Raw genomic sequence first — 13,393 nt, 5'->3', positions numbered from 1 at the left:
TAAAAGGAGAGCCACTTACATTCTGAACACGCTCTGCAACCATCCCAGCTGGATTTCAATTAAGGTAAAAAAAAAAGCACAGGACTCTTCAACATGACCCCGTTCTCGAAGGGCACAAACCCAGTGTCACTCCAAGTCTGCAGACACAGAACGGGGTTGTAATTCACATCTGATTAAATTTTCATAGAACTGGAACTGCATTTTCTGGTCATCTGAGGAGTTCATTACATAGAAGTCTTCCTGGAGCAAAGTGATTGGAAGAAAGGGCAAACTCAGTTTTAAGAAAGCTATTGATTTGAAATGTCTAACAATGTAAACAAGATACAGGAGTTCAAGGCCCTAAAACGGTTTGCCTTGTTTTCGCATAAGAAACATTTTACCTTGTTTTTGCATAAGATTACACTTAAAAATTATTTGCTACATCTTCACGTAAATCCCTTGGTTTTTTATTTTCTCCTCAAAACTATTTTCATGGTGAAATCAATGAGTTTCCAAATAAAGGACAAAAAGCAAATTTTAGAACAATATACTGAAAGGAGAATTCCCTGGTGGTCCGGTAGTTAGGGCTCTGCGCTTTCACTGCTGAGGGCCAGATTGGATCCCTGGTGGGGGAACTAAGATTCCACAAGCCATGTGATGTGGCCCCCAAAAAAGAAAAAGAAATTCCTTTTTCTGTCCTTGGCAGAACTTTTTTCAAAATTTCCCAACGATGAGAAGCACACTAAAAGGCACAATGAAAATAGCAGCTGAAGAAGAGCAAGTGCTCTGTCTGCTAGGGAAAGCCCTCTTTATCAGTGTGTGTCAGCCGGGAAATACTGCAGTGAGCTCCGGTATCGGTGTGTATCTGCAGCTGAGACATTTTGATATTATAGTCATTATAAAAAATCAGGAGGAAAAGAGAGGGAAGATTCACTGTGCTCCATTTTATTCTCTAAGTCTAGAATGTTATTTCAAGCACTCTTTTCAAAACATGTTCTTCTCTTGAGTTGCCATCCTCCTACTGGTTGCCAGGGCCATGACTGGCCTGTCTCAACGAGCAAAAAGAAACAACAGAAACATCAATGTCCTCTGTTCAGTGATCATAATATACTGCTGCTGCTAAGTTGCTTCAGTCGTGTCTGACTCTGTGCGACCCCATAGACGGCAGCCCAACAGGCTCCCCCGTCCCTGGGATTCTCCATGCAAGAACATTGGAGTGGGTTGCCATTTCCTTCTCCAATGCATGAAAGTGAAAAGTGAAAGGGAAGTCACTCAGTCGTGTCTGACTCTGTGCGACCCCATGGACTGCAGCCTACCAGGCTCCTCCGCCCATGGGATTTTCCAGGCAAGAATACTGGAGTGGGGTGCCATTGCCTTCTCTGCATAATATGCTAGGTACAATGAAAACTCAGTTTTGTGGAACCCTTAGGGAGTCAGTAAAGCTGGACAATAAAGATTTTTATTTTTATTATTATTAAATATTCATTATAAACCAGTATGCATATACATGTTTTTTTAAAAATAAAGGGTGCATTTATGAACATACCACCAATTTAAGAAATAGAACACTCCCCTTTACCTCTGTGACTCTCCTGGTTCCATCCCACCCTATCCTCCTTATTCTCTCACACTTTCATTCATCTAATCAAACAGTTATTGAGTGCCAACATGACCCAGGCACCCTTCTAGGTTTTTGAGAAACAACAGTCAGCAAAACAAACAAGAATCCCTATCCTTAAAAAAAAAAAAAAAAGAATCCCTATCTTTGTCTTACATTTTGGTAGGGGATGACAGATAATAAACATATAAAAAAAGCAAATTATACAATCTATTGAAAGATGTTAGGTGATAGGTGCTATTTTCTTTTGCAAAGATTTTTTTGACTTGGACCATTTTTAAAGTCTTTATTGGGCTTCCTTAGTGGTCCAGTGGTTAAGAATCTGCCTGCCAATGCAGGGGACACAGGTATGCCCTAGTCCAGGAACTAGATCCCACGTGCTGCAGAGAAATTAAGCCCATGCACCACCACTACTGAGCCTGCACTTTAGAACCCGTGAGTTGCAACTACTGAAACCCAAGTGCCTTGGTCCGGTCCACTGACACAAGAGAAGTCGCTGCAATGAAAGCCTGTGCACTGCAACCAAGAGCAGCCCCTGCTCACCACAACTAAAGCTCTCATCCAGCAGTGAAGACCCAGCACAGCCAAAAAAATATATATATATATATTAAAAAATAAAATCTTTAGGAATTTGTTACAATATTGCTTCCGTCTTACGTTTTTCTGGGTTTTTGGCCATGAGGCATGTAGAATCTTAGCTCCGTGACCAAGCATCGAAACTGCGCCGCCTGCATTGGGATGTGAAGTCCCAACCACTGGACCACCAGGGCAGCCCCTGATAGGTGCAGTTTTCAAAAAGAGCAGAGCAAAGAGATAGAGAATCTTGTGCATGTGGAGTGAGGAGGTGACTTGCCATTATAAACATGGTCATCAGGATGGGTCTCTTGGGAAGATGACATTTGAGTAAAAGTTGAAGGAAGTGAGGGAGCTGGCCTGGAAGATCCCTGGGGAAGAGGTTCCCTTACAAAAACAGCATCCAGTACAAAGGCACTCAGAAATGAGCTTCCTGGCAGGTGTGATATGCCAATGGGGCTGGAGCAGAGTAGCAAGAGCAGAGGTCTAATGGAGACCTAATCATACAACACCTTGTCTGAAGGCGTTTGGCTTCAAGTGGGGGAGTCAAACAGAACCACTGAAGGGTTCTGAGTGAGGACTGACATGATCTGACTTTATCCTTTTTTTTTTTTTAAGAATCTCTTCTGTTACTATGACTACAAAAAACAACATTGGAAGCAAGAGTCTTACTATAATAATCCAGGGGAGAACTTATGGGTGTCTCCAACTCAGGTGGCAGCAGTGGAGGCAGTGAGATGTTCAGATTCTGCATTTATTTTGAAGGTAAAGTCAACAGGAGTCCCTGATAGATTCTATATTGGTATGAAAGAAAGAGAGGAATCAGGACAGCTCTGAGATGTTTGCCTTGAGTAACTGGAAGGACTATAGGTGGAGTTGGCCTGATGGCATGGCAAAGATCAGAGTCCCTTGGACAGCAGGATCAAATCAGTCAAATCCCAAATGAAATCAACCCTGAATATTCACTGAAAGGACTGTTGCTAAAGCTGAAGCTCCAATACTTTCCCCACCTGATGCAAAGAGCTGGCTCATTGGAAAAGACCCTGATGCTGGGAAAGATTGAAGGCCAAAGGAAAAGAGGGTGGCAGAGGATTAGGTGGTTGGATAGCATCACCAGTTCAGCAGACAAGAACTTGGGCAAGCTCCGGAAGATAGTGAGGGGCAGGGAGGCCTGGCGTGCTGCAGTCCATGGGGTTGCAAACAGTCAGACATGACTCAACAGCTGAACAACAGCAACAAACATCAGAAGTTCCACTGTGGACATGCTGCGTTTGAGATATCAGACATCCAAGTGGAAATGTGAAATGGACAGTTAGATATTTAAGTTTCGACTGGGACTCAAGGGTTCAACTTCTGAAACTTGAGATAAGATGGCCCTAGAAACTCAATGTGTATGGAGGAGATATGGAAACAGAACTGAAGAGTGAGCCATGGGAAATTTCAACACTAAATGTTTGGGGAGAAGAGCACGAAGGAGACAGAGAACTGATCACTGAGGTGAGAGAAAAACCAAGAGAATGTAGTGTTGAGAAAGCATCATGAGTGAGAAAGTATGTTTTGTTGTTGTTCAGTCGCCAAGTCAAGTCCAACTCTTTGCAACAGCATGGACTGCAGCATGCCAGGCTTCCCAGTCCCTCACCATCGCCTGGAGTTTGCCCAAGTTCATGTCCAAAGTATGTTAGGTTAGATTGAAGACTGAGAATTAGCAATTGGATTTAGGTCATTGTCCAGATCACTGATGACTTGAAGGGAAGTTTTAATGCAGTCGTTGGGGTAGGGGTGGGGGGAACAAGCCTGATTAGGGTGGGTTTAAGAGAAACCATGAGAGTTAACATACTAATAGTTTTTTGGGCTCTGCATTTGTTTATCCCCCCACCTACATCACATTGTCTTCATTATTAAAGCCTCCTAATTTTGTTCTTCTTCAGGAAGGCCTGTCCTTGGCACCTTGCTCTTCTGTATAAATTTTAACATCCATGAGTTGAGTTCCATACAAGATTCTTGAATTTCTCTTGTCATTGCATGGAAATTATAGCACATACAACAAGCTGGGGAAGCATCCTCTCGTTTTTGTATTCTGGAAGAAATCAAGTAGAATGGGAAAAAAATTATAAACGAGAGGTTGCCCAGCCATCAATGATTTGAGCTGACCTTGTTCTTGCTGTCTCCCTCACTGTCCTTGCGGTAAGAGGCCACTTTCAAAACACAAAGAGAACGTGGCCGCTTATCCATCGAGTCTCTAACCTGCAGCCAGAATGAGCATCCTATAACCCAAACAGCGCCTGCTGCGCACATTTCAGTTTCATCCCAGCTTTCTTATGATCAACCCCAAACTCTTTTCGTCACTGTGGTCACTGTAATACTAGTCAGGCCTGCTCAGCAAAACTCGCCCAAGAGATTTTCTCCGGAAGCTCCCGTTAGGGGTTCTGATACGTTACCAAACCGCCCTCTCGCAACCCTGGCTCCCCTCCCCCACAAGCACGACCGCAGAGCCGGCGTCGAGATGCGCGGCCAGGCAGTCCGGATGCGAACAGGTGCGGGGGCAACGACTGCCCCACCTCTTGTCTCCCTGGAGGCTCCTGGCCACTTTTTGAAGGTAGAAGATGCAATGATTTTTTTAGCGGCGGGGGGGGGGGGGGCAGGGGTGCAGGGGGGGGGGGTGCGGGGGGGGCAGGGGGCGAGGGGGGGAAGTGGAGACAATGCTTTCCAAATCCGCAGAAGCGCAGCTCTCCACGGAAAAGGAGCTACGTTGAGAGGCGGCCATGACCGTTTGGACCCCTGTCCTCTTGGCCCCGGCGCCGGCCATTGACAGCAGCGCAGGCCTCCTGCTCAGTTCGCACTGACCGCCCTTTGCTTCCAGCACCTGGCTGAAGCCCTGCACCTTCTCGCTGGGCTCCATGAAGTTCACGGTCTTCAAGCGTCGTGAGCACGACCTGGCCTTCTCACGGTTTTTCTTTCTCACTGCCTGTGCTCCCACTCCATGAGGGGGAAGTGTCTCCCACCCGCCTCATACTGTCAAGATTTCTTTTGATAAAGCCAAAACACAGAAATTTCAGTATGAACTTGAACTTGAACCTGGTGAAGAAGCCCTTGCTGGTCCTTCGGAAGGAAGGCTGGGGTGGCTTATCCTTCAGAGGTTGCCCCGATGGATGGAGCTTCTTTTGGACACACCCTGGAGGCCGCTGGTTCCTTCTGTGGCTCTGCCACTACTTCTAATGTGTGGTTGGAAGACAAGGACACCCTTGGGAGTCTGGGCTGGGGACACATCCCAGCTTCCCTATGGGGCATGGCCCCGAGGCCCTAGGGAACCGTAATGCGTGGATCTCTATGGAGGCATGGCTTTGTCAAGGAAACTGGGGTGTTGGAAGGGTGCAGACACCTTAGAGCCCTTGACCTTGGCAGGGTTAGGCTGTCTTTGCCCTTTTGCATGGAGGCCTGGCCTGGGCTTGCTCACTCCCAAAGCAGACAATTCCTGCATTGATTTGTGCTGGAGGCTAGGTGGTCTCTTCCCCTCTTTGGCTTTGCCGCTACCCTTCTGCCCTACACTTGGTCCTCTTCAGGTGGCTTATGTTCTGTGTTGCCCCTCTGAGTATTCTTAAAATAGGAATTAGTGGAAGGGGCTGCCAGCTCGCTAACACCTCACTGTTGTGCGTTAGCAGAAACTTCAGGTGGATCCTTGGTGGGCTGCTGTTGATTAGATTCACCAAAGTCTGGGGTTTCGGGGCAATGACATGGCCCTCCTGCTCGGCTCTCTTGTACCTCAGAAGCAGATAAATGGCCATCACTTGGTTGTGCTTCCAGCCATCAGTGAGCCTTGGACTTCTTCCCTTTTGTCACACTGGACACCACCGTCAGGGTTCCTGGTAGTCAAGAGAGTGGCTCCACATAAGGTTTGGTTCATCTTCACGACCTGTGTTTATTCATGGATCTTTCCTGATGAGCTCTAAAGTACCTTTTTTGCTGGGATTGAGAATGAGAAATTTCTTGAGCAGTTTTTCACATTTCCTGGACATGTGAAAGGGCATATGGTCTATTTCATTAAGTACTGACTCCTGCAGCTCCTTGAAGGCAGGGGCCCATCAAAAGGTAAGGGGTTTGCAGACCAGTGTATATAGGATGATCCTCAGATTCCACACGTCTACTGTGGGTCTCTCTTATTTGGACTTGGAAGACTTCCAGGGCAGCCTAAAGGGGGATGGCCAATGAAGATATCTAGCTTGTTGCCAAAGGTGAATGTAACGCCAAAGCTATAGTCTTCAAAGTTTTTTTTCATATCAGCATCCAAAAGCAGGTGCTCTGCCTTTAACTCTATGAGCAATGCACTTCTGGTGACAGTGTGTCACTGATGGAATTTGCCAGAACCTCTTTTTCTTACGGATATCCATGAGCCACCAGGTCCTCAAATATGTCTCTTCCATTGAGTAATTCCTCAAGGAAGGCAGAATGGATCACAACAAATACTGTTTGGGGAGGACTCAAGTCTTTCATGGTTCTTACTCAAGGGACCATCTCTGCAGTCCGGAGGAGTTTGGCTAAGTCTTGTTAGTAATCTACATGACTGCCTCTTTCCTAAGTCAGGATGTACTGAGCCAGCTTTAGCTTGGTCATGTTGCCCGTGGCGATGGTCTTGACTGTCGGTGATTGTCAATATGGCGGTCATCCTCAACAGAAATGTCTGAGAGGCCAGGCGTGTGTTGGACTTACTGCTGACCTGGGAGTCAAGGTGTCTCAAGGTCAACTTAAAATTGAGGAAAGCTGGTCAGAAACTTGACCCAAATCACCTCAAAAGAAAATCATTTCCCAATGCCCTCTGATGAACTGATCTTTATAATGGAACCAAAACATAATGCCAGACATGCCAATAAACAAAACCAAATACTGACGAATCTAAATAAGAGAAAACAAAGTTTGAAAAAGGAAAAAAGTGAGAGAAAAAAAGTAAAGATGAAAATGAAGAAAAGAGTTTTTAAAAAATGAAGGAAAAAAGAACCAAGAAAAAATGGGGAAGTAAAAGTAAAAATTAGTAACAGCCAAAAACCCTGTGTCTACAAGAAACATTGGTCAGAGTTCTGGTCACTGAAAACCAGTTTCTTGAGCTAGAAGAACTGAAAAGCAGCCCAGCCCGGGAGTTAGAGGATTGAAATTTTATGATGATGGTCTCTTGTGAGACTGTACCAAGAAATGGGCCCATTTTCTCATTTTGGGGACTCTAGATCACTTTACTCTTTTAAATAAATTATTGCAGGTCCCCTGAGAGTTTTTTGATTAATGGGTTATAGTTATAAACATTTACCTTATTAGAAACTAAATCCTGTAGGCTTTTCATTTTCAGTGGCTTTTTTATCTCTAGCTTAAAAAGTTGTAATAATGTTTGGCTTAGAAGAGCTCATATTGGCTACACACACACAAAAAGTTATATATGAAGCAAACTGCATTTTTCAAAGATTTTCTTTTACACATAGGTTAAAATTTTCTACCCATTTTATTTTTTTCCTACTTTGTTACATTTTCTATGATGAGATTCACCTTATTATTTTACTAGTCACTAATCAGAAATATTAGCTTTTCCCATAAATCTAAGTGGTTTTAAATGTTACATTAACAATTACGATATGGTTCTCCATTTCTGATATCTGGTTTTGTGTGACTGGCTGAATTTGCTCAAGGTCTGATTGGCCTAAACAGCTGTTGATTATGAATATTCACAAGGAAGGAAGTGAAAAGACTCATACTTGTGTTATTTATTTGAAATAAGTCTGTTAGTGCTACCAAATTCACTATAAACAGGTACATGGGAAGAAAATCAAAACAGGATTCTTAGTACCTTCTGACTAAGCAATGAGGCCAAGTTACTTCTAAACTAGTAAAGTTATAAAGTCAGGATGTCCTAACACTGAATTGGTGATTACGTCAGGTGACTATGTCACAGGTTAGGTACAGGTGACTATGTCACAACTACAGATAAATAATTTTCTACAACAAACATCTTAATATAACTTCCTTGAAACCACAGACAACTAATACCATTTCCCAAAGCAAACAACTAAGTAGGCATAGCCAGGAAGATCACATTTCACATTATTTTAAAAATAATATGTTTGAAAACTCCTTGCAAAAAACTAACCAGGATGATTTCACTGTAACTAGCTTCAGAAAAAGCCTGTGTCCGACAGGAGGCACTTTTACTTTGGTTTAATATTTATTATTATTTTGGGCTTCCCTGGTGGCTCAGATGGTAAAGAATCTGCCTGCAATGCAGGAGACATGGGTTTGATCCCTGGGTTGGGAAGATCTCCTGGAGAAGGGAATGGCTACCCACTTCAGTATTCTTGCCTGGAAAAATTCCGTGGACAGAAGAGCCTGGCAGGCTATACAGTCCATGGGGTCCCAAAGAGTTGGACATGACTGTTATTTTAAAAGAGTGTTCAAAGTAAAGGTTCATGAATACCTTCCAGCTTTTACCCAGTTTAACAAGATGTAATGGCTAGCTCAGGGCTTTATCTTCTCAAGGTACCACTGCCAACAACCTCTCATGAGTTTAATATTCCTCTTTAAACTTGTGTCATTTTTAGGCTTGGTTTCAATGGTAATACATAGACAGGGCTGAATTAAATTATAGCGGCTCATCATTTTGTTTCCACCCTGATCATTTGGTTGTTATATTGCATGTGTTTTATGTATTAGTGTCCAATTAACATATTTTACAACTGAACTCCACTAAACAAAATGTCTCCCTACTGGAGATATTAATGTACGGGTTCCCCACCTAGCAGCCATTTCCCCCTTCATTTTTGTCAATGATCCTACTTTCATTTAATTATGGAGCCATATTATGCTCCATCTCCAAGAGAAGGCTCATAACTGGTCTCAGCGAGTCTCATCTGACTCACTCACCCCCACCAGGGACTGGTTTCGGTGTGGCATACTGTCCAGTGAGCCACAGAAGGAAGTCTGTCAGGGCTTCTTAAGAAGATTTTTCTTTCTGATAGAATGAAAGGCACGAAGGAAACTTCTGCTTCCTGCCACGTGTTTGTGAGGATTGTGATGATCAGAGCTGTGACCACTAAACTGTGAGCTTGCGAGGACAATGCCAAGAGTCAGAGGATGGCAAAGGGGAAGGACAGAAAGTCCTTGGGGTTTTGAGGAGATGTTGTGTAAGCCAATGAGCCAGTCTTGGAAAAGATCCAGACTTTGAAGACAGATAATAACCACTGACTAACCACTTTCAGTAGGAGGCTTTGTTAACTGCATACTGAAAAGGTCATTGATTTTGTAGCTCATCACGAAAGTTATTCTAGTCACTGATTTTAAAATAACATTATTGTTTATATAACAATTATTATGTATGATACAGTAACCATCACACTGTGATGGTTAATTTTATGTGTCAACTTGACTGGCCTGATTAAACATTATTTCATTATTTCTGGGTGTATCTGTGGGGGTTCTTTTAATCAGGTAGCCAAAGTATTAAAGTTGACTCATTGGAAAAGATCCTGATGCTGGGAAACATTGAAGGCAAAAGGAGAAGAGGGGGGCATAGGACGAGGTGGTTAGATAGCATCACTGACTTAATGGACATGAATTTGAGCAAACTCCAGGAGATAGTGAAGGACAGGGAAACCTGCAGTCCATAGAGTCACAAAGAGCTGGATACAATTTAGCAACTGAACAAGAACTGTGCTTCTGGAAAAGATTAGCAGTTGAATCAGTGGACTCAGTAAAATATTGGGTTGGCCAAAAAGTTTTTTTGGGTTTTTCCATAACAACTTATGGGGAAAAACTTGAATGAAGTTTTTGGCCAACCCAATAGATCCCCTCTCCCCAGTGGAGGTGAGTACCATCCAATCCACCAACTGCGTTTGCATGCTCAGTCGTGTCCGGCTCTTTTGTGACCCCATGGACTGCAGCCTGCCAAGCTTCTCTGTTCAGGAAGGGCCTGAATAAAACAAAAGTCAGAGGAAGGAGGAATTGCCCCCTTGTTTCTTGCTTCCCTGATTGAGCTGGGACATCCCATCTCACCTTCTCCTGTCCTTGGAATGAGATTTTTAAACTGTCAGCTCCCATGATTATCAGGCCATTGGGTTTAGACTGAAATGACATCACTAGCTTTCCGGGTTTCCAGCTTGCAGACAGCAGACTGTGGAACTTCTCAGGCTCCGTAACTCACATCTGTATCTCCACTGGTTCTACTTCTCTGGAGAACTCTAATGCACACACACACACAGAGCAAAGATGAGGATGCCACAGAGGGAAAGAAGAGTCTGCTGCTCAATTCCCCTACATTCTTCTGTTGACAAACTTTCCAGCTGGTAACTTTCTTTCAACTTTTGTTAATGACAAAACTTATTGCCAGATCTCTTAAATGACTCTTACATCATGGCAAGCATATAAACCTAACTGTAGTCCAATTCTAGAATGAATATAAAAAGAACACTTTGTTATTCAAAGACAAAATTGAGAGTTCACAGGGTAAAATAACAGTAACAGCTATTATTAAAAAGTAAACTGATTAGTATAAGATACTAAATATATGTTAAAGTGATAACTTGAAAACTATGTTTGGGAAATATAGGGGAAAATGTTATATGAAAAGAAAATCAGAACACGAAATTTATATTATTTTAACAATGTAAGTGCACACTTAAATGTGAAATTAGAAGGAAACACTGAAAGGAAATGAGTTTTGAGGTAACTGGGTCATGGGAAAATTGTTTTAAAAACTTTTTTGTTGCAGTGTTTGTATGATACAAATGGGAGAGAAATTACCTTAGAAATGCGGTCATTCATTTTAGCAACATTCTTGTGGAAATTTTATTGCTTAGTCTTCAAGCAGAACAAGGCACTAAAATCATAGAGGCTTAATTTTTAGTAACCTATTATCTCTGAATTCAGGTTGCTACTGGATGCGTCAGTTCCATTTATGAAGCACTCTGTATGTATTAGGCTGTGCTAAGCATTTTAAGTAGATTATTTCTTCTCATCCTCAAAACAGGTACTATTTTTATCACTTCATAGACAGGGTTAATTAGTTTGCTTTAGAGTCATGTGATGATGAGATTAAGATCTTGACCTTAGCTGGTCTTGATCCAGAGTCATGGATATAGTGGCTGCAAATCTTCATAGAGTAAATATAAACTGAAATGATACTCAAGCTATAAATCTGAAACCTTAGGGGGACAAAAACTTACACATATTTCCTTCCCATTACTTTAGCATTTCAATCTGACGTGTTTCTGTCATACAGCTTAAAAGCTAGATCTGAGACTTTATTATTTTTTTTAATTTAAAACTATTCATTGGAATACTTTTTTAAAAAGACTCATAATACTTGATTCTTTTAAAATTATAATTACCTTCCACTTTGATTGAATAATTTCTCATCTTTTTATCCAAAAATTTCTACTGAGAGTTTTAAAACTTTTATTTGGTGGCACTACTTAACATGTGATTTACCCTCATCATTATTTAATCTTTGAGATGATACTTTATAATTTTTAAATCAGTGTGAGTTCATTGAAGGTTTGAGAGCCACTCTGTAGCACTAAGTCATTAACCTGCAATTTTACAGTAGATAAAGTACTGTTTTCATTACTTTGAAAAAAAAAATAATAACGTTGTGATTGGCTCTTACATTTAACATTTTAATATCAGCTTGTCACCATTAAATATAACTGATTACACTGACCACATAAGAAGCCAGAAAAAAAAATCACTGCATCACAAGTTAAGCTAATTCAATTTAAATTTAACAAAGATAGCCATAATCAGCAATTTACCAAATCAAAAGCCAGGGTTAAGTTACATTCAAAACCAGCAAGTTGGGGGACTTCTCTGGTGGTCCAGTGGTTAAGACTCCAGCTTCTAATGCAGGGGATGCAGGTTCAGTCCCTGGCAAGGGAACCAAGATCTCTCATGCTGTGTGGCTCAGCCAAAGAAGAAGAAGAAAAAAAAAGGTTTATTAATGTTTTTCAAGGGTTGAATGATTTATGAAGGTTATAACCTAACACAGTACTGAGTCTACAAACAGGTCCTGTTTCACGTGGCCTGCCTTAGGGTCTAGTGTCACAGCTTTTACCAAGGGTAGTAGAAAGTCTAGCTGCCACCGAAGATTTTAAGTATTATATTAAAAAACCATGAGACATGAACTTCTTGCCTTCCAGTGCCCAAAACGCCCATCTTGTTTCTAGTGAATAAGGCGACAGACATGATAGAAACAGGTTAGACCTGAATGAGGACATTCAGTGACATTTCAAGAATAGAGGGATTCTGTTGGGCAATGAGAGGTTGCTGCTCAAAATTGTGATCTGAGATTGCTTTACAACTGCATGTTTACAGTTCATCGTGATGATCTGTTACTATTCATTTTACGAAACAAAAGCCTGTTACACTCAAACTCCTAACTTTGATTTTTCTTTATTTTTTTAATTGATTAAAAAAAAGTCACCCTGTACTTTACCCCGCGTAACCTGCAATACTCTGACCACACGCACAGCTCCTTGTTTCGTTTACCTTACGGCCAGTCGGGTACTATGTAGGTGATGAAAATTGAAGTTATACAGACCAAAGATGCGAAACAAAACGAGCGGTGAAGCGATTGAGAAAAAGAGGAAAATATTTAGAAGAGGAATAAAAGTGCTAAGTTAGAATGGAAAGGGAAAAGAAAGGGTGTGAGGAGGGAGGAGGCTTATTAGGTTAGAAGCAAACTATGGTCTCGGTCTTGACAAGAGTAAATCAACAGATTCAGATCCCTGATCTTGAAAATGTTCTTCAGCTGTCTTACATTGTCTGACTTCCCAGAGACTCCATTCCTAACCATCCAAGCCTCCTACTATGGCTGGGGTAGTCATAGTATTTGGAATTCTCTGAACTGCTCTCACAGAATTCAAGATAGCCTTTATTCTTTCCGGAGGCTCCTCTTTCCGGAGGCTCAAGATCGTCTACATCGTTGCCTAGAAGTGCATAGTTTCGTCACCACCTTCCCGTTTCCCATTTATCTTTATTTTTTTATTTCCACATTGCCGGGGATTCGGCAGAGAGTCGGTGAAGGGGGCACTGGTTTAGCGTCTCTTTGGCAAGCCGAAAACAGAAAAGCGAGAGAGGTTCAGAACCAGGCGCTGAAGGGCAGAAATTGGGTTAGAAAGGAGCGGCGACTGGAGAGAGAACTAGCCTTTGGAGTCTAACCGGTACACTAGTCCTCAGGACAGACTGCAGACAGCGCGC

At 42.2% G+C, this 13,393-nt stretch overlaps 1 long non-coding RNA gene across 1 annotated transcript; it reads right to left on the bottom strand.

The window, feature by feature from the left end:
* Positions 1 to 3,786: 3,786 nt before the first annotated feature.
* On the bottom strand, positions 3,787 to 12,097 carry LOC138990549 (uncharacterized). The gene is made up of 3 exons (XR_011466687.1): positions 11,950 to 12,097; positions 10,193 to 10,377; positions 3,787 to 4,247 (listed from the first exon to the last, which is right to left on the bottom strand). It is a non-coding gene; the product is annotated as an uncharacterized lncRNA (long non-coding RNA).
* Positions 12,098 to 13,393: the final 1,296 nt, after the last annotated feature.

The sequence above is a fragment of the Bos mutus genome, chromosome 13, assembly GCF_027580195.1.
Source record: "Bos mutus isolate GX-2022 chromosome 13, NWIPB_WYAK_1.1, whole genome shotgun sequence".
Classification (NCBI taxonomy): Eukaryota; Metazoa; Chordata; class Mammalia; order Artiodactyla; family Bovidae; genus Bos; species Bos mutus.
Note: the sequence above shows the minus strand (reverse complement) of the source record. Positions and strands in the feature narration are given on the sequence as shown.